The sequence below is a fragment of the Indicator indicator genome, chromosome 14 (assembly GCF_027791375.1).
Source record: "Indicator indicator isolate 239-I01 chromosome 14, UM_Iind_1.1, whole genome shotgun sequence".
NCBI lineage: Eukaryota > Metazoa > Chordata > Aves > Piciformes > Indicatoridae > Indicator > Indicator indicator.
In genome coordinates, this window is record NC_072023.1 from 6,178,845 (window position 1) to 6,206,178 (window position 27,334).

Consider the following 27,334-nt stretch of genomic DNA (forward strand, 5'->3'; position numbering starts at 1 on the left):
CTTGGAAGGTTTTTGAAGATGTCAGGTTTCAGACACACAGCTCACAGCTACTGTGGCAGGAAGCTGATGGAGGGAGAGGACAAAGAACATGGGAAGGAAGGAAGGGCGGGAAGGGATGGAAAGCAGGAAGAGAGGGAAAGGAGGGAAGGGCAAGGAGGGAAGGCGAGAAAGCAGGAAGGCGGGAAGGGAGGTGAGGGCAGAAAGAGCCGGGTGCCCCTGGCTGCCCCCAGCCCTGACCCCGCCACAGTGCCCCCTGGTGGTAATGACAGCAGACCGGCCCCGGCGCGTCTGCGCGAATTACCTTCCGGCACCGCCACCGAAGGGGCGGAGCTCTTGGCTAATTTAAATAACCTGGCGGCTCATTTGCATGCCGCCAAGATGGCCGGCCCTGGGATTGGTCGGCTCCGAAGCAGTCCCCCACTGCCGGCCCCCGTGCCCACGGAGAGGGCGGAGTCAGCCGAGAGAGGGGAGGGGATATGGAGCTTATTTGCATAACGGCCCGGCGCGTGCTACCGGGGGGGAGGTGGCGTTAGCTCCTGAAGCTATTTTCAATCTACAGCGGCAGCAGCGGAAAGGAGGTAACGGCGCCATCCGCCGCTGAGCGAGGAACTCCCACGGGACACAAGGGCACAGGTACGGACACGTCCGTTTCGGGGCGCGAGCGGCTGGGCAGCGGCAGGAGTCTCGGCTGCCCCGCGCGGCGGCGGCGGCAGTGCGCATGCTCCGGGATGCAGCTTTGCAGGCGCGGCGCTGCGCGCACCCATATTCGCTCGCAGAACGCAACGCAGCGCAGCGCGGCGTCTGCTGCATGGGAGCACGTGACCGAGCTCCAGTGCAGGCGGCGGCGCCGCGCATGCGCGTTGCTGTTTTCGCGCAGAGGTGGCAGCAGGTGGGGAGCAGGGTGCGGGGAGGTGATTTCCCCTGTACCCCACGTGTGAAGACGTCCCTGCAGCAGCAGAAGCGGGTCACAGGTAGGTCTGTCATGTGGCAGGGCACAGCTGGGGCATTCTGCTAGGTCCTGAAGGCGCAGATTGCTCGGCAATACCAGGCAGCTGTCTGACTGCGTTCTGTCTTACGCGTGGGTGAGTTGGAGGCGCCTCCCACACGACACTGGGCGGGTGTTTGGGTGGGACAGTTTCACGTCTGGTTGACCGGTGCCTCAAAAGCAGTTCCTTACTTTTGTCCAAATTGGGGATGGCGTGAGCTGGGTGGTGCCACATGCAACCTGTGGATATCCATCCTCACTAGCGCAGCGGGTGCAGATGTTGAGTGTTGTGGCGGATGGGGTGTTGAAACGAGAAAACGTCTTGTTACTGTGCTCAGTGGCGCACTGATGAGCTTCAGATTAAAGTTTCTGAAGCACAGGAGCGCGGTAATTGACTAGAAATGAGGGAATTTCAGTGGACACCCCCACACCCCCAAACAACAAAGGCCTAGTTGTGCCTTATTTGTGTGATGTCATCAGTAAACAAGGCCAGAGTGGCTAGCCCAGTTTGTAGTGGGGGCCCACATCCAACGAAGTGGCACAAGTTAACAGTGTAAGTAGTATATTCATCTACAGGTGCGTATTTGAACGAATAATTTTCTTTGAAGTTAACCATTTAAAATATTGGAACTCTATTCATGGTTAAATGTTTCACCTTTTGAATCTGATGTGACGTTAATAGGGCCTGTTAGAGGTGTAGCATTGTCCTCAAGCAGTTTTTCCTTATATATCCTCCCTAGATTCCTTAATCTGTGACAGACATCCAGTGGAAATGCTTGCATTAGAATATTTGGTTGCTTAATTGTGTTGCCCAGGGAGGTTGTGGACACCTCCTCCCTGCAGATGTTCAAGGCCAGGCTGGATGAGGACTTCAGCAACCTGGTCTAGAGGAAGGTGCATGGCCAAGGAGCTGGAACGAGATAATCTTTAAGATCCCTTTCAACCTAAACTATTCTATAAATTTGTGAATTAATTACAGCAATCTTGAAATAAATCCGTGTATTGTAATGTCAGTGTGACCCTTAATACAGATAGACACGCTGGATGGGATTGTTGATTAAAAATATTCTGTTATGAGGGTGAACAGCCAAGTGTTCTAGGCAACAGTCAACGCACTCAAAACTGCAGCTTTCATGCAACCATAGAAAAATAACACTTGAGCATCTAGATGGCTTATTTAACACGCTTATTGGTGGAAGTAAAAGTATGTTAATAAGTACATTTGGTCAGTATCCCAGATAATACTAGCAAATACAGTAATGGATACAATTACTGGAATTTGCATTTGTAAGATCAGAATAGTCAAAAATCAAGCTCTGTGGCTCTCTTTTGCAAGTTAAAATATGTTTTGGGTCATTGTAAGTTAGACCAGTTTGATCTAGTTACAGTTATTACGGTTACTTTATATTTAGATTTTTAAAAATAAAAATGTGGAAAAAATGTTCTGCTTAAATCTGAAATTAAATTAAACATGAACTTTGTAAACAACCAGGAGATAATCAATATAAGAAATAATTGTATTTTTTTGATTACTTACTGGTTTGTGCAGTCACATGCCTTTATACCTTCCTGTAGATTACCTCAAATGCTAGAAATTCTTTAGAGGGAAAAAAAATAAACACAACACCACTGCTATTTGATACATGCACTTGGGTAGGTAAATTTTTCAGATCTGTGAAATGGGGCTAATGGTAGTTGTCAGGCTCATCATAAAATGAATTCAGTAGTGATTGCCTGGGGACTTGTGCAATTCATAAATCATGGCAACTATACTTACTATTTATTTGACAAGTTGGGCAGTTATTACTTTGTATGCTCCAGAGGTATCAAGTCAAATTCCTATGCAGATATAATCCCCAAAGGAATTGTTGGGATAATTTTGGATAGCAATACATTTGTTTGATAAATACCAAATAATTAAAATCCAGAAAAACTGGTTTTGTCACCATTTAGAAATAACTGCTTATTGTGTGTTCTTTTTCAAAGAATCTCAAGAGATCTTTGTGTTCTTATCATGATGCTCTTGGTTCAATAGACTTAGTACATTGCTTGGAGTAAAAAGATTTTTGTCAGCTGCAACCTCCGTTACTAAGTGTAGCGGTGCTGAATTGATGTTTCCTGTGATAATGTGGAACACTGCTGTATTTTGCTGCATGAATTAACAAGACTACTGAATGATGTGTAGGCTTGAAGCTGATCATAACAGAATTGATTCATAGAAGGATGCTATAATAGTAGGTGTCAATTAAAAGTAATTTTTGTGCTCTTCTTGAGGGACCTCTTAATTCTCATTAGTTGTCCATTACGAAGTTTGTTTTCAAGATGTTAATCCCAGTAGATGTATGGGCACGCCATACCTGGCTGCATTTGTGGATACCTCCTGCTTTAGCTTGTATTATTATGCTCATTTCATATATTCAGATCAGTATTAACTACAGTGTGTTACAAGTTTTCCTGTAAAGCCTTCTCCAGTAATGCTTCAATGTGGGCCAAAATGACAGGAAATGTGGTATAATACAGACACATGCTTCCCTCCCAGCATGGAAGGTGATCTTGCTAGTCAAGAGACTGAATCACCTATTAATGAAAATAATTTTATTTTAAGTACTGATTTTACTGATTCTGTGGAAATAGAAACAGTCTGTGTGTTAAACAATTTTCTAAATCTTATTTTTTAAATGCCTGGTTCCTAAGTATTAACTAAATCTTAATTTCAATTGGTTTTGACTGTGATTTTTGGGAAAAGGCATTTTTTCAGTTACAGACATTATTTCCACAGTGAAAAGTAATTAACTAAGCCAGATCCTCTTTTTTGTTGTTGTTTTGAAAGGAAAATACATTTCTTCTATCTAGATGTTTTTTAATGGCATAATCAATTGCACTTACCTGGGCTTATTAGAAATTAAACCAAGAATCTCAAGGTTATTCATAAAATGTAGATAGTAAGGCTAAAAGATATTTACTTGTATATTGCTCTTACTTAAGTAGTTTGCAAATTGCATAGATTTTTTTCCCATTTGCTTTCTGCCTGATGTTTTTATATATTGTGCTCTAGTTATGTATTGGTATTTTGCATTTATTGTGGAAATTACTGCAGTGCCACAGATGCACATCACAGTTTTCATAAAGGACATTAGAAAATAAGTTTCAAGTTTATAACGTTATTATGATAGGTGAATATGGAGGGTTGGTTGGTTTGATATTTTTTTTTCTCCCCAATACATTTAAATGTAATATTTCTATAAATGTAGTGAAATCTCAGATTGTTAATATTTTTCAGTTAAACCTGTCACCAGACTCTTTACTTCTCTTTAGTATGTGACATTACTTTGGGTGATTTACCTACACACACAAAACAATTAGGAATTCATAAACTGGCCATCACAAATGATGCTCTCATGATGTGTACTTTTAATTCTGGCATTTTGGTTATATTCATTGCACTGTATGCTATACACTAGGAAAAAATGTTCTCCTGTAACCATGTTATCACTATACTGTAAAAAACTGTTCATCAAGGAGAAATGCCTTATCCAAATACAGGGTGGAGAGTCAGGTAGGGATGTTACATGGAGCAACAAACTCAGGGATTTTTTGGTTTGTTCAGTTGGTTGGGCTTTTTTTTTTTTTTTTTTTTTGGACAGCTTATTGAGAAGCAGAGAGAAATTAGATTGTTTTCTACAGTGATTTCTATGCAGTTGCTCTTTTTAAGATGGATTCTTTTTAAGTTACAGAATGTCTTAATCTCTGAAGAAGGTTTAGATGTGAATTGAGTAATGTTTTGTATTTAAAATTTGTATAGGATATTAAAGACTGCTGGCTGATCCCAAAGAAGCTAACTGTATCTGGCTTTCAGATTTTCAGTCAGGAGGATCTGGAGCATAGTTTTTGTCAGCCTTTGTGTTCCAGTTATCTTTATAAAAGCAAAAATTTGCATTATATTGGGGGATCTTAATTTTCATTTGCCTGAAGAGATTTTGTATGTGACTCATAGCAGCTTTGGCTGTCTTGCCTTTTTTGTTTGTATGTGGGGATTTTTTGTTGTTGTCGGGGGGGGGGGGGTAATTGGTTTTTTTGTTGTTTTGCTGTGTTATTTTGGTTTGGGGGGGGGAAGGGGTTGAGTTTTGGGGGGTTGGGGGTTTTTTGGTTGCTTTTTTCCCCTCTCTGGAAGTACATCTGATCATCTAAGTTCTTTGTTACTCTACAGATCAGGCTATAAAAGTGACTGATCAAATTTAGGGACCTTGAAAGATATCTAGTCTGACCCCCCTGCCAGAGCAGGATCACCTATGCCAGTCATAAGTGAGAATTAAGATGTTGAAGTCAGCCTGTTGGTGGTTTATTGAGACTTCTGTTCAGATTACATAAAGTAATAGTCTCCCTTACTTTCATGAATTTCATCAGTATAAGAACTGTTTTGTCCTCTTAATGTTAACTGACATACAAAAAAAGTGAGAAAATTGGGTGAGACGAGGTTTGTACACAAAGAAACATGGATAATAGGTGGCAGACTAATTTCTAAGCGTGTAATTTGAGCAAGAGAAATTATTTATGCTTTAGCTGCTTTTTTAGCGCCCTTGTAATGTGAAGTGACATTAAAATCCTGTCTGAAAGTCCAGAATTTTCTGCCTCTCCCTGATTGTTCAGGGTAGGAGCCCTAGTATAAAGCCTAATAGGATACTGATACTTGATGGGTGTTGGGGATGATAATACTTACGGCAACACTTAGCGAAATAGCAAGTCACCATTCTCTTGAGCTTCTGGTTTGATGTTCATGAGAACATTGGGCAATGGAAGCTCTGTTTTAAAATTTGCCATGACTAGAATAATAGAACTTGATGAGATGATACTGCATTGTGTTGGCATGTCATCAAAAGAAGGCAGAGTTAAGATTGTTTGAAGTTTTTAATATGTATTTAAAAATCTAAACATAACAGATTAAATGTAAATTCCATTCAGAAGTATTTTTTAGATGCTTGATTTTCTTATTTTTGATTTCTAGAGAACCTGAATAGATGCCACCCTAAGTAGCCATAAGTTTCATGCTAACATAGAATTTCTGCATTATGTAGGTTCTCTTTAATATTTCCTAGGCTAAAGCATTCTCAGATTAATTATTCCACTCCAAATTTAAATATCAGGTTTTATTTAAATTGAGGTGGTTAATATTTTTAATATATTAATGCACCTGTGTATGTTAGCCAAATTATACTGAAGTGAACTCTTGAGTAAATGCATAGCTGCTTAAAATTCAGCTGGACTTGCAACTAGGTGTCTGTAGTAACATACCAGTATCACTGCATGTTCATGAAGTTTTCTGATGAGGTAGAAGGATTGATTGCAGCAACTGGAGTATGACATGCATTGTTTTCTCTGGCTCAGTGAAAACATTCTCTGATCTTTTTTTGCCAAGTAATTACGCCTATTCAGACCTGTTTAAGCCATTGAGTTTCCATATACTGAGCTCCAAGACTGAATGTTAGAGAATGGAGCGTTGTGCAAGTGCAGCTCTTGGGTTCTAGATTAGAAACTCCTTGGGTTTTTGTTGAACTTCTAGAACTGGATGTCAAAGTTATCCTTTTGATGCCAACATTTTGTGTGTGCTACACAGACTTTTAGTTAAAACATTGTTCCTATGGTCTTAGTTAAGAAAAGCTTCAGTGCGATGGATAATTTAAAATAAATTGTAATGAAGTTGTTTTCCCATCTTCACAAATTTGTTTTTGAGAGACCTGTCTTTTGAGCATTTGAACTTCAAGCATATTTTCCATTAGTACTCTGAATCTGTTATAGTATTATCAAAGATCATAATCAGTGTAGCTCTTTATGTGTAGGTGGTGTGTGCTTTCTCTCATGTGGCAAGTCATGTTATTCCTTTTGTCCTTATACTAGCCAGATGGTGTATTTCAGCATTTTAAAACTTTGAAATACTAACTGTGGTGCTGATGAGTGCATCAGACAGCTACTGCTGGCATGATTAATCAGTCCTGAAATAACCAGCTACAGCTGGCAACAGACATGCACAGTTATGTAACTTCAGATATTTTCATTAAGAAGTAGATGGAGGTTGTGTTCTGTGTTTTGGGGGAGCTTACAGTGTTGGCCTGAATTTCGATTACAAAAACTTTTTGAGAGAAAGTCTAGGACTAATTCAATGTTGATTTCCTTTAGGATAGCCTCATGTACTCTTGCAGTTACTTTGTTTTAAAATAGCCATATTTAGATTTTATAAAAGAGGTGCACATGATGAAGTAAGGCAGCTATAGAGGAGCTCCTTCTAGAACTGATCCTCTGTTGCCTGCTCAAGAGCACGTGAGTGGCGTTAATGAACAGACAGTAGAGAGGAACCTTTATTAGATTTAGTTTTGCTTGCGTTAAAATCGTCTATTTGTTTCACAACGCCTCTGTCCTATCAATAGGTTCCTAAACCAGTTCTTTAAGAACAAACTACTCTTTTCTTTGAAAAACTTAATATACTGCGTCGTTCATAAAGAATTAGATACTTGAGTTTGCGGGCATTGAAGTTCTTGAGTGTTCTTAGGGCTTTTTGTGAACTTTGTTATTTGTAAAGTGAATTTCCTTTTCCCCTCCTCAAGTAAAACTGTTTAACTCTTTTACTGAGCAACTAATATTACAAAATATTTCAAAGTAGGTGGTGGTGTAAAAGGTATAGATCGGTTTCTTAAAAGTTGTTTTTTTTTTTTGGTTTTTTTTAAAGACCAAAATGAGGCTGCTCTCAAAAAGTATTCCTTAATGTCTGTCAGTTCTATGCATAATCTGGCTCTGTATCCGTGGCTGCTAATATGTGACATGGATTGTGAACTGCCTTGGAGTCAGGAGGGATCTGAAGTGTTTGATACAAATCCTGGATCACAGACCTACAAGGGCTGCCTCTCAGTCGGTTTTGGTTTAATTTAGTCTTCTCTTTACCATTGATGCTCTGAATATTTGCAACGTTGCAGCTGTGCATTAACCATTTCCTGCCTGTAAAAGAAACCTTTCTCCTGCCTCCCCCTCCCCCGGCCTGTGCTGTTTGTTGTAGTGTGGCAGAGAGGGAGGTGCTTTGCTGTATAAATGTTTTATCCGCTGCTGAGTTGTCACTGAGTAGCTGTTCTTGAGTGCACACTGCAGCCATCTTAACCACGTTTCCAGTGCAGCTGAGGCAGTGCAGTTTCAAAATGGCTGCCGAAGTGCCCTTCATTGCAGCAGTTTAGCTTGACTGTATGCAAATGAGCAGAGCTGTTGGCACCACATGTTCCAGATCTGAGAGGTAAGCACCAGCTCTGCTTTGCTGAGAAACAATTTCAGATTTTGTTTATATACAAAATGAAGTAATTGTAAGTTGTATAAAATACCTTAAAACATTTTCCTTCTTTTTCTGAAAAGGAGTTGGTGTGTTGCTTGGGGTTTGTTTCTTTTAATGGGTGTGGGTTTGATTTGGTGTCTTTTTTTTTGTGGTTTTTTTTGTTGTGTTTTTGGGGTTTTTTTGGTGGGTTTTTTGTTGTGGTTTTTTTTTTTTTCTTTTTTTTTTTTTTTCCCTTCCCCTCACTGAATTAATTAATAAAACTCAGAGAGTAGATGAGGTGGGGCAGGAGAGGTCAAAGGTCATACCCATATGTCCTCCTAATCAAATTATTTCATTTTGGTTTACTTCCTTACTGTGCTGGAGGAGCTCTCACTATATGCTGCTCTTTCTCAAAAGCTTGCCTTATACTTTAACTAATTTACAAACTTCTACATTTTTGTAACCAAGTGGTTAGATTTTGCATTTTATTATTGTATTTCCAGCATGAACCGTTTTCCATTGGTAGATAAGAACTACAAATCTTGTGTAAATAACATTAAAATAATTAGGTAAGCATCTGAGGTAGCAGTTTGCTACTCAAGAGTAAGACTGCTATAAATTCTGAAGAACTACTGCAAATTGTAACATGAAAGTTCCATGGTAAATTAGTCATTTATTTTGTGTAAGTGGATTTACACAGCCTAGTCTTTTTCTGTGTGTTTTACTTGGTGGTCGCCTAGCTATCTGTCATGCTCAACACTTGTTGAAAGGTAGTTGGTAGGTGTTAATGTCTAAGGGTGTGAAGGTGTGAGAAAAGCAGTGCTCAGCTTTTTTCCATTGGGGGAAGGACAGAAAAGGAGGAGAAAAAGTATTTTTTTTCCTCACAACTCACTCGTTTTTTTGGTTTGTGTCTGTCTTGAAGCTAAGGTCTTCATGGGATCTTAAGCTGGATATGAGTTAATTTGAGAGTAGTTAAATAGGAAGTTAAAGTTCTCCAGAAACATATCAGGAGCAGTAGGAGAGCTGGATAACTCAACAGGATGTAGTTCATAGTATTTTCCTGTCAGAAGTTGAATTTCATGCCAAGGATGTGAAAGTCGGCATTAACCACCTAAAAGTTCCTCAGTCCTTTTCCATATTAATTTGGTGCTTTTAACATACTATGTAACACAGCACTTGATTAAATTATTTTTTTAACTAGATTTCCATAAATTATCTTCTACAGTTAATGAAAATACTCCATTTATGAAGGAACTAAGTATTCTTGTCAGTGTACATCAAGTTCTCAGGAGACATGGTTTCTCCACGCATACCTAAGTGTGCAATTTGAATGAATGAAAAAAAACCCAACCAACCAACCAAAAAAAAATGCCAGTAGATCACAGGATTTTCAGCTCTGGTTGACTGCTGCATTCAGCTAACTGTAAATTTGTAAGTAAGTGGACATAGGACTTTTCTATTTAGGATAAAAGATTAGTGACAGGAATAACGCAAGTATGTGGTTGCAGGTGATGATGAAATGTTAGCAGCTAGGTAGTTGTATCATTTTGTTTAGTGAATTTAATGTGGATTTTATTTCATAGTGGGTTTTCTTGATTGCGTAAGGTATTTAAGAGCCTGAGAACATTTGGGCACTTCAAAATGTCTGAAAACTCAGACAACAAATTCTACTTAAATGCATTTATCTTGATAAAATGCGAAGCTTTGTCCTATGATCACCTCATCTAATGAATGCAGATTATGAATGTTGTAAGATTTCATACTTCGCATCCTCCAAACAATCTTTCTGATTTTCTGCAAGACCCCGGGTTTATAAATGATGACTGAGGTTTGGAGGGGAGGGTGCAGTTAGTCAGTTAGGGTTGTTAATTCCAGATGTTAATAACTCACATTGTTCAAAGCCAGCAGAAACAATTCACTCTTTACAATGAGGTCGCTGTACTCGCCAACTCTGTAATCATTGAAGAGAATAAGTTTTGTGTAAAACATACTTTACCCTACATATCCTGTGGTGGTTTTGTTGTTGTCTTTTTGGCTTGGGTTGTTTGGGTTTTTTTAAAGAGCATATGAAAATGTCATAAACCAGCAAACATACAAAGTACTATTGATTCTGTGGGTTTGGGTTTTTTTGCTAACCCCCTTCTTTAATGGGATCATGAAAAGAAAAATTAGGGTACTTTTTGACATTCACCATTAAGGAGTGGTTCTTCACATGTACTGTGTTAAAATATTGTATCAGTTCATCATTCATACAGTCCTTTTTGTGCCCTTTATTGCTTATGTTTTTTCCTGAGAGCAAAGCAAGATTATTCCCATTTTACAGAAGAGGCCCAGAGCGATTGCCAGAGTTCAGAGGAGAGCTTGTGTCTCAGTGTTTTTTTTTGTTTTGGTTTACTTTGCTCTTTATAAGGTTGTTTCGAAAACAGTATCATTCATGGAAGTGCTGTACAAAATGACTGGTCCAGCAGGCAGCTGTAGCATTTCATTGTATGAGCTGGGTGGGTGGTGTGCTTTAAGGTTTGGTTGGTTTTTTGGTTGGTTGGTTTTCTTTTTTCTTTCTTGAAGTGGATGTTGGAATACATAAAGTACAGTAGATTTTAAAACCCATGTGGCATATGGAAAAAATACCTGTTTCCAGAAGTCCAAGTACACTCTAATGCATGCTGTACAAGTAGTACTAGCAGCTGACAGGATGATCTCTTCTCTGTTCCTTCCTATCATGTAATTATTTGTTCTTTAGTAGGAAAAAAGAAAATTAAACACAAGATTGATCTTCATGGGAACAAGGCACTTCACTGGATGTCTCAAAAAAACCCAAACTATTATTAAATACATAAATCAGATGTCCCTGATTTGAATTAGAAATAGTTGTGTATAATGAATTAACAACTTCAACTGAATTGATTGTTATACATTTTTAATGTGACATGCATTGTCAGACTCTGTTCAATGTTCTTGTGTCTGCATTTTCTCCGCTTCTGAAACCTGCTGCATTCTAGAACAATTAGCTTTGTACTGCTGTTAGGTAAATTGGAATGATAGGCTTTCAGAAATAAACTGCTAACAGGATGGCAGTCTCAAATACATGACTTTCACAGAGAAATACCCAACAATAGCTTATTCTGAAGAAGTAAATAGATTCACTTTTTAATGGTTTTTGTTTGGGGCTTTTGAGAGGGGGGGTTGGGTTTTTTGGTTTTTTTTTTTTTTTGGGGTGGTGGTGGGGTTTTGCTTTTTGGATTTTTTGCTTGTTTTGGGTTTGGGGTTTTTTTGCAAATGGTGTTATTTGATTATAAGAAAATTATTCTACTTCATTTGTGCTCCAACTATTTGGGTAGCTTTTCATTACTAAATCATACTTGCTTGGAACCATTCTAACATGGCTTAATTATTTTTTGCAATCCTCTTAAAATTCAGAATGGTCTGAATTTGCACAGCTGCATCTATTTTGGGTAGATATTAGGGGAGCAAACAATTTCAGGCAGGATTCAAATCAAAATGGAATGGATTGCTGAATTAATGCAACATTGTTCAATGCATGCAAATTACTTTCAAACAGCTGACTTGCTTGATTCTTTAGGTACTAGAAATAAATGGTTACAAATGGTTGCCAAGCACTTCAGAACTGTTTTGAATTTTTAAAATACTTAATCATATTACAAATATTATTAAACAGTTAAATTGGACCTTTATTTTTGGCCGTAAACTTTGTTATGTTTTTCTCAAGAATGTAATGCTTTGAAAAGAATTATGAGTAAGGTAAATACTAATTTGTTTTTTTCTGCATCATCTTGATTTGCAGGTTAAGATATGTCAGCTTTGCAGCATTTGTTTAGTAAATGACAAAATTCTTCATGTAAATTTAAGTCAGCAAAATGTGCTTTTAATAAAGTTGCTAGGGAGCCAAACTAAGTCTTTTCTCTTTCTAAAATAAAGGGAGTGCAATATTAGATTCTGTACTGCCTGGAAGCTACCCATTTAAGATACTTTTGTCACTACTTTTTCTTCAGTAGAAGAGCAGATACAACTAGTGTTGCCCCTCCCCCCACCCCCTTTCTCTTTCCTGCCCTCCCTGCTCCTGCTGTTGGTACAAGCTGCTGCTGTAAAATACCTTGATAAAAACCACACTGACTAAGATAATGGATTGATGGACAGTTTTGTTTCATAAATGAACGTGATTTTTCTGTGCCTTTCAAAGACCAGTGTGAGAAAAAACTGGGAACTACCAAACTTCTGATTTACTCTTACATGAATAATTTGGTCTATTTGATGCTTTGAAGAAGAGAAGTCTGAGGGGAAGTGGTTTTCTGGATTCTGTGTATGTTGACAGCCTTTCATTTTCTTTTGCTCTGTGATGGCTGGTTGGTTGTTTTTAGATTAAGCTACTAGTGACAGATTTCATCATAGTATGTTGTTGGGGTTATCTTTTTTTCAGATAAAGTTTGTCAATTAAATGCTTTCTGTACCTTTCTGTTCTGAGTAATCAACTGACATAAATTTGGGGATGTTGTTTTTACTATGTATGAACTGAAACCATATAGATAACAGTAATTATTTGGAATGCAGCTGACCTTGTTACTTTTGATTGCTCTTTAATGTTGCTTCTGATGAGAGTCTAGAAAACGGTGTGCATGTTGAAGAGTCCTGTTAACTGGTTTTGAGATGACAAAGGTGTAAAAGCTCTCAAATGTTTCCACTGGCTGCATGCTAAACATGGGAAAGGCAGGCAGATATTTTGGGGTTTTCAGTAGTTGCAGTCACCGGAGAATATGATTGAGTATGCTATTGTTTATTTTCCGAAGTTAGACTGTGGCATTTAAAAAAGGGCAAACCAACCAACTAAAAAACCTCACAAAACCGACACCCACACCCCTGCCCCCCTACGAACAAAAAAGCCTACACCAACCCCACCCTCTACACGCCTCCTCAGTCCCCCTCGCCTCTCCCCCTCAAAAAAAACCCGCAAAACAACAAAAAAGTTAACCCAACCAAACAAAAAACCCCCACAAACCCAAACAAACATAAGCAACACCCGAATATCCCCTTTTGGAAGCAGCATAAGTGTTCCCCGTGACAGTTCTCAAGGGGGGTTGGCCAGCTCTGTACCTGCCAGGCAGGCGGTGCTGCTGGTCGGGGGCTCACCAAGCCCACCAGCTCAGCTCGCCACCAGCTCAGAGGCAGCCCTCCTGGTGCCTGTGTAACTGCGCTGGGGCGTTTCTAACTGCTGAACCTATTATCCTCCTCACCGTACAAACGTTTGGCGTTTGAAAACAAACGTTATGACAGCTAGCGGTGCGAGACGCAAAAAGCTGCAGAGAGGAGGGTTTAGCCGAGGGAGCGGGGGTGACTGTGCCGGAACGTTCTAGAAGCGGGGTGGTGCCGCCCCCAGACGGCAGATGGAGAGCTCGCCCTACGGGCTGCCGGGAAGCTCTGGCTAGGACTACCCTGAGCGGGCTGGAGCCCGGAATGGGAAATGCTCCAAGTAAAGACTCTTATTTTGCAGTATCTGTTTTACTGTGGTGTTTTTACTGTTTTACTATTATTCTGGTATTTGTGCAAAGGCTGTAAACCAGGGACTGGGGAGGGCGTGGGGGGAAGAGGTGGGGGAGGACAACTGGAGGACTGGGCTGTATGTGGGGGGGAAAAAAAAGGTGGGTTTTTTTTCATGTTGTTTTGTTGGGGGTTTTGTTGTTTTGGTTTGCTTGGTTTTAATTTGCTTTTCTTAAAGCAGCATTGGTGCCCTTTATTTTTAAGATCAAAGGCTGTTCATCTGATAAGATTAATTCTGCATATGACAGCAGCATCACTGAAAGTTGTATTCTGCTTAGTGCTTAAATATGCTAACATATACAGATCTGTCTGAAAGTAAGATAAAAAAATACATGACAGAAGAACAACATCAGATCATTTGTATTGCTGATGGATGTCAATCATCGTGACGGTCATTCTGCAAAAATAATTATTTTTCCCTTACACATCACTGGATACAATAGCTGAGCATGAATTGTTACAACCAATTAAGTATTATGCATTAGTAAATACTTTCAAACGCAAAATAGATGTCTTTTTAATACTACAGATAAGCAATTTGTGTTGTGCTCAGACAACCTAGAACTGACCATACATTTACAGTGGAAAAGGACACAGAGTAATTTGACTATCTATAACCTTGACACTGGTAGCATTCTAAAGAGGAACAATGCAAGGAACTAGAAGAGGTCCATGGTGATAAGCAGGCTCTTCACATCTTGGGAGGCTCTGCCTTTCTCCCCTGTTGGAATGACAAGCTTCACTGTCTTTATCACGTTCCTTTTCAACTAAATGGTGCCAGTTTGCAATTACAGCAGAGTGTGCCTAAATGTGTAGCTACCTAGACGTTGATGTGGGCTTTATTTGATGTTATTTACGGTTTCACAAATTCATGTTTGTGTTAGCGTAATAGTGTATTCATTTGCATCGAGTTAAAAGAGTTTCTTAGAAGGCAGAAAAGGAGTGGAAAATGGGTATTGGCGAATGATTCATCATTTACATGCAAACTGTTAACAATCTGCAAAGCCTAGCCTCCTCCCCCCCCTCCTGTTACAGTGACTTAGAATAAACGTTTGCAAAATCTAATTATTAATGTAACTGGACTCTGACTGGAAAGAAAATTTAGCAAATAAACTATTTGAAGTCAGAGCAAGGCCAAAACTTCTGCCTCTGCTTGTCACTGTACCTTATAGGTATTTGAAAAGGTAAAAAACACAGCTCTGGATGGGGGATTTTTATTCTTCCTCTGCCTAATTAAGAAATACTAAATGTGAAGTGGAAACAGGAAGTTTAATGGTGAGGCATGTTACCTGTCCACATTAGGTTAAAAATGGATTTGCCCTCCTTGGAGCTGATACTTATTGGTAAGCTGTGAAATACTGGAAATACAAGTTTAAAAGCTAGTTGCTAAACTGTCCGTTTTAAGAAAAGGTGGTTGCTGAGCAAGGAATGTAACACTGAAAAATGTGTATTTGAATTACTACAGAGCGCCCACCAGAATTACTGTGAGCAGTGCAGGGTGTAGCATCCTACACAGAACAGGCTTCAAGGTGGAATTTCTTTCACAGAGACTATTGCCAGTTTTCATTTGTGCAAACAGCAAAAGCAGTACTTCTGCTGTGGCTCTGGATTATTAGTAAGCAAATAACTATAGACTCTATTCTAGAACCCGTAGTCTCGTGGGGGCAAGGGGAGGCTGTGCTCAGCAATATCTTGCTGCAATTTAGTCTTGAAATGAGGCCCCTTTATGTAAATTTTACTGGCGCCAGCTAGCTGTAACTGCAGTCTGGCTCTGTGTCAGCAGCAGCTAACATGTGTCATGGACTTCTCCTGTGCATGGATTGCAGGAGCACTCTGATTTCTGAACAGAAAAAGCTGCACTGATTAATGTCAAAAGATATACAAAGGAACATAGGTGTAATTAGGTGGCTAGCAAGTGAAAATACTGAGGAAATTTCAGCTTTCTTCTTTTTTTTTTTTAGTGTGCTCCCTTACGCTGTGCTGTAATAAATTTGTGCTTGTTGGTACTACTGTGTGGTATGTGGGAGGTACTTAACTGCACATAGTTGCTGCAGTGCTAGTAGTTGGCAGCTCAGAAGGCAGTACAGAGTCTGACTGGAGGCACTTGTAGTTGCAACGTTGCCTTGGAGGCTGTGGCATGCTCAGTGAGCTGCAGTAGCACTCCTGACACGTTCAGCCACTTGTGTGGAGAAGTGGGAGTTCCAGCAGGCTTTAACAAGCAGATATAGGGTACTAGCCGAGAGGTACAACAGCATAGCTCAAGCTGGCTAGAAAATAGTATTCATGGTGCTATGTAAACAAAGCAAGATCTTAGTATCAAGATGGCTGACCTGGAAGTCTACTTGTAGCTCCTGATATTTATGCAAATAAGCTACATGTCAGTGGCTTACTCAGAGGAGGAAGCTCATTTTGCACGTGCCAGGTAAGAGAAGCAACTCATTTTCTGCGTTAATGTTTAAGAGGCCTTTGAAGTTGCCCATCCCCCCTGCTTTGGCATAATGCCAGGAGTGATATTTAAATATGAGGCATTTTCTGGGAAGCCCAGAAGTCATTTGTTCTTGGTGTAATTATTTTTGGGTTGCTGTTGTTACAGGGAAGTTTAATTAACAGTAATTACAAAATATTTACGTAAGTAAAACTGGAGACTTCAAAAATATTAGAAATTTGAGTATGTAGTTTTTGCTGCTAGTGTTACTGGTTTTGTTTGGTTCAAACCTCTGCTGTTTTGCTACTGTGTTATTTTTTTTTCTCTACAGTGACACGAATTGATGTGCATGGAGGCTAAACAATACTGTGAGCTTACCCCTGAAAAGGGTGCAGAATTAAGAAAGTTGTTTTGTTTTGTTTTATTATTTCATAGCATTATGAAGAAACTTTATAATCCTGGCTGTAGTTTGAATTATCTTCTTTTTGAGATGACAAAGTATTGGACACTGAACTGTTGTTCATGTACCTTTTAGTATAAATGCACATTCTCAAGTGCATTTTTGTAAATTTGAAAAAGGTTTATTTCTAGATAAGTAAACAGATAAGAATATGAATTTATTTGATCAACCCCCTCAGAAGACAATAAACTTGCCTTAAAGCAGCAAACGTTAACAAAATAATAGTATTGCTAATTACATAATGTATTGTGGTTATGCATGTAGTGCATGAAATGATTCATGGGGCAGATGCGCTAGTTCTGCACAAGTGGGTTTGTTTTGCTTCTGTTTCACAAGGAAAAAATGTTGTGGGATACTGGAAAAGGGAGATAACAAAAGAAAGTTACTCATTCTGGCAAGTCTCTGAGCTAGAGAAAAGAGATTATTGTAGATGCGTGAACAGGCCAAGGAAAACATGGTCACTTAAAGGCAGACAGCCACTCAAGATGGGGATGTGGTACTGGCAGTAGATGGGCCTGGTCAATGTGAAAGAAGAATGAGATTAATCAAAGAGAATAAAACTTAAAAAGTAGAAGGGCAGAAGAGGCAAGTAGATTATTTGAGCTTAATGGTAGTGACAGGGACTAATAGTATTGGTGCCATTCTCAAATGGGCTGTGAATTAAGGCCAGCTGAGACGATGTAAACTAGAACTGGTTGATATTGAGGAAGAGGAAATTCAATAGTGATAGAGACAGGTATACCTAGGTATTGACATGGCGAAGTAAAACGCTGCCTAATAACAGCCTGGGCCAAATGAGTCCTTTTTTTGTACGTATGTCATGATAACATTTTATATAGGACACAGTTTTGTTTGTCATTTAGCAGTCTGGTTATAATCATGTCCAGAGTAAAAACAAGTACAAAAATGGTGTGTGTATGGCGGTGTGCATGTGAGAAAGTATATAAGTAGGTACGTGGTGGATTACCACAAATAAATTATCATAGAAATCACAGTTAACAAATACAAAGGTTGTCCATAAAGGGAAAAATTAAATGGAAATTAGTCTTGCTTTCACTGTAATGTGAAGGAAGCAATTCAGGACCCCTCTCCTTTTTTTCTAAAGTATAAGTGCAACGACAGCAGAGGAGAAATGGCATTGAGTGGGGCATTGAAAATGTAGAAAACTGATAAAAAGAAACAAAGTGTTTCTCAGAGAAAACTTTGAGTAGTAAAGCACTGGATAACAGGTGAGATTGTTAAAAATTGAGAAATAATTCTAACAAATGTAGATGACAAGGATAACATGATTCATAGAGAAAAGATAGAAGATTACAGTAAATATTTGGGGTGGTTTTTTAGATAGAAGTAAGATTACATTATAATATCTGGCAGGTAAATTAAGTATTTAACATCTAGAAGTTGCAAGGAAAGTACCAAAGAGTCCATAATAGGCATTTCTTAACAAAGGCTATAATAGCAGGTATTTGTAATCTGTGCTCAGGAGTTCTTAAGTAATTGGCTGACAATATTTTTTTTAAGAGGTGTCCCTCCCAACATCTTAAAATAGAAGAGAAATTCCTGAAGATCTTAAAAACTCATTTGTAAAGGTCAAGCAATTATTTAACCTTGCATCAGTCCTGGTGACAAATAGTGGAGGAGGGACAACTGAGTGATACAGTAAACCTGAAAAATATTATTAGAATTAATGCTAAGGTGATTTCATAGAAATAAACGTCTATTTAAAAAAAGACATAAATCTTAATATCATTTGCTTTAGAACAACGTTCCTTGGTGTAAATGCCTGATGCATATAATGCAATTACGCCTCGATACAATCTTTGGATTAAAAACCAAACAACTCCCCCTCACCCCTCCTCCAATCTTGTAAAAACAAAAAAAATTGATTTTAAAGCTTTTAAAAACTTTCGAAGGAGAGAGGGGTAGGAAGCATAGGCCAAGTAAAGTTACTTTACGATGGGCATTGCAAAGCAGTTACTTTTGTTAACTTAGGCTAGAAAGATGGAGTCTTACAATGTCATCTGGATCATTTGCTTAGTGAAACCAAATCAGTCTACTACTGCACAGCAAAATCTGAAGTTGTACTTCAAGAAACCATCCATTGTAGAACATACCTGCTTAACACGAAGCCCTACTCTGGAATTAAATAAGGACTGTAGAATGAAAAAAGCGAGCTGAAGTCCCAAGTCAAAAGTTAATGTACAGGGGCTTAAATTCTGTTGAATACAAAGAAAGACTAAGGAACTTGTAGATTTGTCTCTATTAATCTACCTTGGTCATATGATGATATGAACTCTGCATCAGTACAGGTTACAGTCCTGTTGTCCATAGGAGTTTGGGTTTTTTACAGTGTTGAAGAACTAAAAAATGTCCTGGGGAAAAGCACAAAAACAACACTACAAAATTGTAAAATCATTTAGAAGTTTGCTTGTATGCAAAATCTGATCAGTTTTTAACCTCTAAACACAATTTGGTTTGGGTTGTTTTAATTTGGTTGGTGGGGTTTTGGGTTGGTTGGGGTTTGTTTGTTTGTTTTAAGATTAAGTAGCTAGTTGGAAGAACAGTAGTCTAGATGAGTAGTTGTTTATCATCCAATGGCCCCTCCCCAGCCAAGAAGGGGAATGGGAAAAATGAAGGTTGAAATGAAAACAGATTTAACAAAACTAACACCAATGCTGGTTGGATTCCACCCAGTCAAGATACTACAGTCACATGCAATTGGAAAGCAGTCCTCGTGAAGAGCCCAAGCAAGAGGCTGCCCTCTTCTCAGCAAACTTCCCTCATTCTACTGAACCTGACGTTTATAGTATGGGATACACCTGTGAGCCAGCTCAGGCCAGCTGCCCTGACTGACTTGAAACTCCTACTGGCTTATGATTCTGTCCCAGCAAAACCAAGACACCTGCTGACTAGCTTTTTTTCCATGCATATTGTCCTGCCAGCAAACAAGCATACCTTGTCCTGAATCTCCAGTTGTTGCACAAAGAAGCTGTTGCTACATCATTCTCTACATCATCTAGATGTCTGGTTTTGTTCTCTCCTTTTTTGGTTTCAGTACTTCTCTGCTTTTGCAGACTGATGCATGCCTGCTAGTGAAGTTCTGCTCTTGGCATATGAAAACTCTGCAATCTCCATGCCTTTGGCCTTCATTATACCTGGATCTAGTGTAAATCTTTACATAGCCCCTTGCTGACAGATGCTGAGAATGTATTTGGGGTATATGTGCTGTCTGCTTCGTCTTAACCTTCACTGCTTGGATAACCTGAAAGATTATGAAGTTTGCAGTATGATGGATCTTTGTGAGAAATTAAAGCCCTTCCTATGGAACCTTGGAGAGGTGTTGCCTGAGCAGGATGGTTATGCAAGAATCTGAGCACTTTGACTTAATATTTGGTGAGACTCCTTTTATGCCTAGCCTGGTTATTGACTACCTTTCTGAGAACTGAAACATTTAGAAGGAAAAGAAAGACCAATGAAGAAAACAGTTGCTTCCAGAAGACCTTTTGGTGCCAAATGTTCTGTTATTTTGATGATTCAGTTCTTAGTAGGAGAAGGGTGCTTCTGTGTAGCATTCTGACCATTCCACTACCTGTATGACTTCAAGACAATGAAATGAATCACACCTGTATAGTCTCTTGATGCCCATCTTAAGACATGTTTCAGATGTTCTGCAGGTATATATTCAAGAATATCTCCTAGGGTGGTCAGACTGTGGACATGTATCGCTCTCAAGCAAGCAGTGTGGAGAGGATTATGAGATGCTGCTTCAGACACAAAGAAACTGCTCTTCTTTTCCCCAGCCTGCCTTGTCCCGTTTCATAAATGTCAGTGGCACCTTCCTCAACCAGAACTGGAGAGACAAGGTTACCAAGACACATAAGTATCTATTTCAAGCCTTAAAACAGATTCCTTATCTTAAGGTAGTCCTGATACATATATGGAGTTCTTCTCTGTTATTGTGTGGGTGCACACATTTTCTGGACAATGCAAGAGGCCTGCTTCTGCTATTCCCAGACAAGGCAGGAGAGCAGATATTTTTATGGTAAACACATTGTTTAAGTTCCTTGCTTTATCACAGGGTAGCACAAGCACCATGCTTCTTTTTCAAAGATAGATCAGTTTGCTGTATTCTTGTACTTGCAGTACTTCTGCCATGTTCTCTTAGCTTAGATGCTGGGAAACTTTAGGCAATAGAATGGACAGAAAAATAACAAGGACATTCCAAGGTGAAATTTTGGCATGCTGCTGTGATAGATCTCATCCCATATAATTTCTCTTGTTTTTCTCAAATGACTTTGTAAGCCAAAGAAAGCTGAGCTAGTCACCTTGTTTAAAACATGTAACTCTTGTGTTACTTGTCTACTATGGAAGAGCAGTTCTCTACATGGTGTTGAATTGCTTTTGTGTATTTAACCAATCTACTTCCTCTGCTATAGTTGTGGTGGCTTAGTGAGATGCAAACATAGTCTCTGCTCCAAAAGCTTAGCAGCTTGAGTCCAAATCTTCAAATAAAACGGGGGTGGGGGATGTTGTGTTTGTGTAGCTGCTAGTTTGAGAAGAGAGGGAGGGAAAGTTACAACAGGCATTTATGGTAGTTCATATTGGGTTTTCACGAAGTGAGATCTCTAAGGGATTATTCTAAGGTTTGGGTTGTGGTTTTTTAGTTCCTGATCTTATTTGGAAGGTTTTTTTAATTTTTTCAAGCATTAGGATCATGTATATTAGGATCTGTAGATACATTTGGTATGAAAAGAGTCTGACCAAAACTTTATGGCGAAGTTTTCTCAGCTCTTGGTTTTCATTATGAGAAAAACACAAACATTGCAATATCCAAGAACCATTTAATTGAATATTGGATTGTGCCAGGGCTTGCAGAGGTCAGTTAAGAACAGTCAGAACTCTGTTCATTGAAAGCTAAATCCATTCTCTGGAGTATGTTTGTCATGTCAAGGATCAATTGTTTTGAGTGCCATTTTCACTTAAGCTGTACAAGATTTTAAAGAAGCTCGTTAACAGCTTTCAAAGAAATGGTTGAGAAAGATTCTCAAGTATCTATCCAGTTTAATAGCTTCTGCTACCCTTTCCTCAGAGTCCTGTTACTTAGAGAAATTCCTCCCCAGGAAGGTCCAATAGTGACGAATGGGTTAATATTCACCTTTTGGGTACATAAATAAGGTAAGTTTTATAATCGAGATACAAGCTTAGAGTTGATCACACATACAGAATCATCGGGAGAGTCTGGGGTTAGTCTGCAAAATGGTCAGCCAGTACATACAAGAAGCAAGCAGACAACATTGTGGCTTTCTGGTTCACCAGGCAAAAGTCTGCTTGAGGAGGAGCTACATTTAGAGTTTTTTTTTTTTTTTTTTTTAATATTAAAGGAGAAATACTTTTGGAAGTGTAAGATGATCTCATTTGAGGCCTGTAGCTTCTTATTCCAAAAGGTAGAGGTCTTCATTTGTCAGGTGGAACATCTCTGCAGTCTTCCTTTTTATTTTGCATTTGTGTCATCTAAGAAAACTTGCAGCCTACTGTGTTCAAGAGGATATTTCACCTCTAGCTTTTTCTACTTTCTTCAAGGATCTTTGTCTGAGAAATTGAGAAAACACAAAGGTAGATTCCTTCTTGGTTATGAGAAGAGATGCCTTCAGACTACAGATTTTAATTTCATTTGCTTATGCTTAGAAGTCCACCTTCCTTTGTAATATTAACAAAAAAGCTGTAATTCACAGAAGATATTTCAGATTAGTAGTACAAGAGTTTTGCTAAAGGTATGGCTGTTGACATTTGGCCATCTTGCAAGACAAAAGGTAAAGGCAAGGTACTCAGCAGCTAGAGCACAATGTCCATAGAGGCTGGTGATTGAAATCCAGTCTTGAAAGGCAGCTGACCAAATATGAATTTGCAAGAGAAAATATGAATGGAAGGGAAGCTTTTTAGTAAAAAGATAGTGCTAAAAGTATACTTAAGATTTGCTGTACTTAATCCTGCAGCTGGTTGAGGTAGTATGCCAGACTTGAGAAGTCCTCTGCAAAGGTACCTCCATGGAAAAAAAAAAAAAAAAAGAGAGTATATTGTATTTAGAGCAGAGACAGTGCTAGAATGTCAGCTGCAAGCATCCCTGGAAACTTTGTCTTGTCAAATAGATAAAAAAACAATGCATGCAACATATCCATCCTTCACCCTTATTAAGGCATTTGGGACAGACACTTCCAGCTGGACGTGGGCAGTCAATATCATATTTTAAAACAATGAAATTTCTTTTTTCCTGAAGATGCTTAGGAATGTTCTGGCAAATAAGGGCATCTAATTCGTCTGCCAGACAATTCCACTTGCCCACAGGAGTTCAGGTACTGACAGGGTAACAGCAGTGGGTTTTATGATCCATATAAATGGAAGAACCAACTCCTTGTTCTTTCAGAGAACATTATCCCTGGATTTTGAAACAAAGTAGGATTCTCAGACTGGTACTTTCAGGAGATTGTTCAGAAATGTCTCTAAAACATCTTTTTCCTTGAAAGCTACAGTTCATGTGTGTGTCTTGATGCAGAAGATTGGGAAACAAAAGAAAAAGGTCATAATAGACTTAAAATTGGTCATGTACTTTCTGTGCACAGAAACTTAGCAGTTCATTCTCAGTGTCTGCCTTGTTGATAGGGTCTGGCAGCATATCCTCCAGAAGGTTCTATTCCGAGTCCTGAAATGAAAACAGAAACTCTCTGCAGTGTTTCCTTTGTCAATCTGATACTGATCTGAAATTATCTATGACTTTCACTTTTGATAGAGTGATAGAAAACTCTCTATAGACTCCCTATCTGACACCTTTTTGTTAAGATCTGTCTTACAGTGTGGGAAAGTGCAATAGCTGGATTACTTCTGGCTATTTCTTTTCTGACTCTGCATTCATGAGGCACTGGTGTAACATTAGTTGGGTTTATCATTTCCTAGTTCAGTTAACTAAGCATCTGCTTTTTTTCCTTGCTCAGTTTAAGGCTGTGATTTGAAGAGCAGTTGCCTGAAGTGCATGCATGATTCCAGTTAACTTAGTTCTCGTCCCAAGAGCATATATAGAATGACATCCTCTTTCTTCCACAATCCTTACTCAGCCCAAAGGGAAATGTGACAGCATATAGTTCATGTAACAGAACCCTTACTACAAAACAGTCAGGAATATTTCTTAATTCTTAAATATTACCTAGTAGGGTCAGGAGAGAGTTTGTGAGAATGGAATTCTACATATGAACACTGACTAAACTGATTTCAGTTGGTGCTGCATATCAGTGGTTTTCCTTATTGTGATAAGAGTTCTGGAAAACTCATTGTCCTTTAATACTATTACTGTATTTGAAGTGTGCAGGGTAACCATGTGGGCCACAAGATGCTGTCCTGTAAGGTACTGTTCGGTAGGAAACCTGTGGGTTAGATCACAGTCTGTGTGGGCAGTCTCTCAAGGAGCAGTTAACTCATGAAAATGTGCTGATTGTTTCTATAGCACTATGATGACTGTTTCTTGCTACATGCAACTCTTTGAAGACATTTTATCTGCAGAAGATATACACAGATGTTTAGAAAAGTATTTGAGAAAAGCTTTTCTTATTTTACTGCCTCTGATTTTTGGTGGTTTCATGTGCAGATTTGAGGGAAAGAGTCTTTATGGAAGGGGATCACCAAAACAGAATTGTCATTGTCAGATTCCTGTTTACAGAGAAAAAGCACTCACTGGTTCCCCAAAAAATCTATTTGGTTTAATTTTATAAAACAGTTTTCAAAAGCTCACTTTTTAATTTGGTATCTGCTGTTACATAATTGGTGCATTATAGATATTTGGAAAATGAGAGGAATGAGATGGGGTTATTAAAAGAGCATTAGGTTTCAATGACTATTCCCAAATGGCAATGTCAAAACTGAGATGAAATTTAAGAGATGTTGCTTAGCAACTGTGGTAGTCTCTGGTGGCCACAGATGAATGCAGTGAATCTTTGCAGCAACAATGTTGCTGTGAAGTAAGTCTGTCTGAGAAAAGATGTCTCAAGAAATTGGTTTTCCTCATGAAATTTAAGAATGATTTCTTCCTCATTCTGGTAAACTTTCAAACTACCTTTGTGAGGGATGGGAAGCAACAACCCATCAATTAAACTGAGTGTGCAAATTAATGTTTTCTTAGTGACAAACAACATTTTTCTATCAAATATTTTGGCATTATGTTTTGTATTATAGTAGCAATAAGCTGTAGACTTAATTCCTTGAATTGTCTTCTGCATTTGAGGCAAGATTATGCTGAATAAGTTGTGCGTAGGCTATAGTAGCAGAACTGGGAGAAAAAAAATTCATTATATCTGAGGATAGAGTGCTTTCAATATATATTTTCTTTTGTTTGTTTGGGGTTTTGTTGTTGTTGTTGCAGTGTATGACCCTTGAAATGTTCCATGCTGTCCATTTCTTCAACTGTATTCTGCATTCTTGCAGAAATTCTGCAAACCCTACTTGGCACAGGTTCATTCCTTCCATTCTTTGTTTAAAAATGCCTTAGTGCAAACATGTTGAAATCTAACTTCTTTCTTACACAACTTGTAAACCATTGGAACATTCTTCTTAGGGAGTTTCATTTCTGTGTTCAGCCTGCTCGCCTTCAGTGCAAGAGCACAAATTGCACAGGCATGTCTTTGGTGAGGTGTGACTTGCTAAAGCATAACTTTGGGAGCCAAACAGAAGCCTGTAACTTGAAGTATAAAGTCCACTTTTAATGATAATTTGATAACATCTGTTGCAGATGTTGTGGATAACTCAATTTTCATGTCACCAAACTGACATGGGGCATTAAACAGAGTAAGAAGGATGGTTTTTGTTCCTGCATGCGTAGAAACGAAGACAAAAAAGATGTGCAGCTTACATGCTTATCTTCTAATGTGAAAAGATAATTACTTTTTTCTTCTATTTCAAAAATACCCACCAAAACATACAACCCCCTGAGCAAGCTAAGTGTGCCATTGCACCTCTAACACCTTAGCTTTTGGTACAAAACTTGACGCTTTGCGTGCCCCTCGGTTCCTCGTGTTTGCAGAGCAGCAGTTTCCCTGCGCCTCGTCGGCAGCGTGGCGGGTGCGCATTCGGGGCGGCAGCGGCCCCGCACGGCACGTTCTGACCCCCGTGGCGCGTTCTCCTGCCTGCGCGACGCCACCTTCCGTCGCCGGCGGGGCTGCGCTGCGCTGCGTTCTGTCGGGCCCTGTTTTGGTGACGCTCAAGGGCTCCCGTTCTATTTTTAGCCGGTTGCCGGGCAGATTTGCCCGCGGCTCCGCCTCGCGGTTGCGGATAGGTTCATGCAGAGGAACTCTCCCGCAGCCAGTTTCAAGTTTGGAATATCAGAAGTTGGATAAGTTTTTGATTATAGACGTGTTCTGGCAGTTAGTGTCCCCCTATAGAATTTATGTAATATGAGCTTCCTGCTTATATTTAAGAACAACGACAACTCTTAATCCTCTGCTAAAGATGGAACTTCGCATAACATCTAAACTGTGTATAAGTATTCAACAAATGTCTTAAAATGCATAAATTCAGCTTTATAAATAATGCTTCTGTTTTTTACAGGAAGAAACATACTTAATGCTTTAGTTTGGGCTAAAAAATCAGTAAGAAAGCTGAATTTTGCTGTTGCAGAAACAGGAGTTCTTGAATTGAAAGCTTGTGTTTTGAGTTGTTGATAAAAGCTGAAATCTTTGATACTTGTGGGAAATAAGAAAATACAGTATCTACCATGTTGCTCTGGCTGAGTTCCACTGGAGTGGTTTTGCTGGTTTAATGACCTCTAAATTACTCTTAAAATCTAGTTTACAGGAAAAGTAAAAACTCTTCTTGGAGAATGAGCATAAGCTTCATGTGCTAAAGAGCGGGTGTTTTTAAGGCACTTGAGTTGGTCATATAAGGCTGTCCAGGATATGTATTTTAATTAAAAGTGGTCTAGGAAAGATTCTCACGTGTTTTCTGTTATTCTGTCTTCAAAAGTGTGTATTTTATGTGTAGTAGTTATCAAGGCATAAACTGATGAACCATGTAAGGACTATTCTACAAGACTACCAGCCAAATGAAAGATCTTAGTTATGTATATGGACTGGAAGTCCATTTTTGTCACGAGGAATCCTTTTGTCCTACAAGGTGTGGCAGCCTCATGGGCAAAAAAAAAAACAAAACAAAACAAACCTCCTGAAATTACTAATGCAGTATGAGAAACAGGTTCATGAGCTAATGTCAAAGGTGCTATTACCCTCTGGAGGTAGAGGAAGACACAGGAAAACTGCTTAGTTCACTGTGACACCAAAGTGACAGCATAGTTCAAGTCTGTATGTGAAGTTGTTGATCAAGTACACTACACAAGACATTACAACTTGCTTGAAACTGTACTGACAATTTACTCTGGTTTACCAAGCTTGTAACTACACAATTGGGCGTTTTTCTCAAGTATAGATACACCTGTGGACTGAATTTTTAATGAACTGGTTCTTCAAAAGGCAGTTTGCAAAGGTGAGAGAGAAAGGCCTCTGCTCTCAAGGCAGAAGTCATATTGCACTTGTGAAAAAAACACCAAGTTTGACGCTTCTGTTGGGACGCTAGAAAAGTGCGTGCTCGTGCTTCACA

The 27,334-nt window shown here is 39.1% G+C and overlaps 1 protein-coding gene across 2 annotated transcripts in view; it reads left to right on the forward strand.

Annotated features, from left to right (window-relative positions):
• Positions 1–615: 615 nt before the first annotated feature.
• ATF7IP (activating transcription factor 7 interacting protein) overlaps positions 616–27,334 on the forward strand; it is a 66,474-nt gene continuing 39,755 nt past the window's right edge. For both annotated transcript variants that reach the window (XM_054387149.1, XM_054387150.1), the window contains exon 1: positions 616–633. The gene's annotated coding sequence lies outside the window, so the exon portion shown is untranslated. The remainder of the gene's footprint in view (positions 634–27,334) is intronic.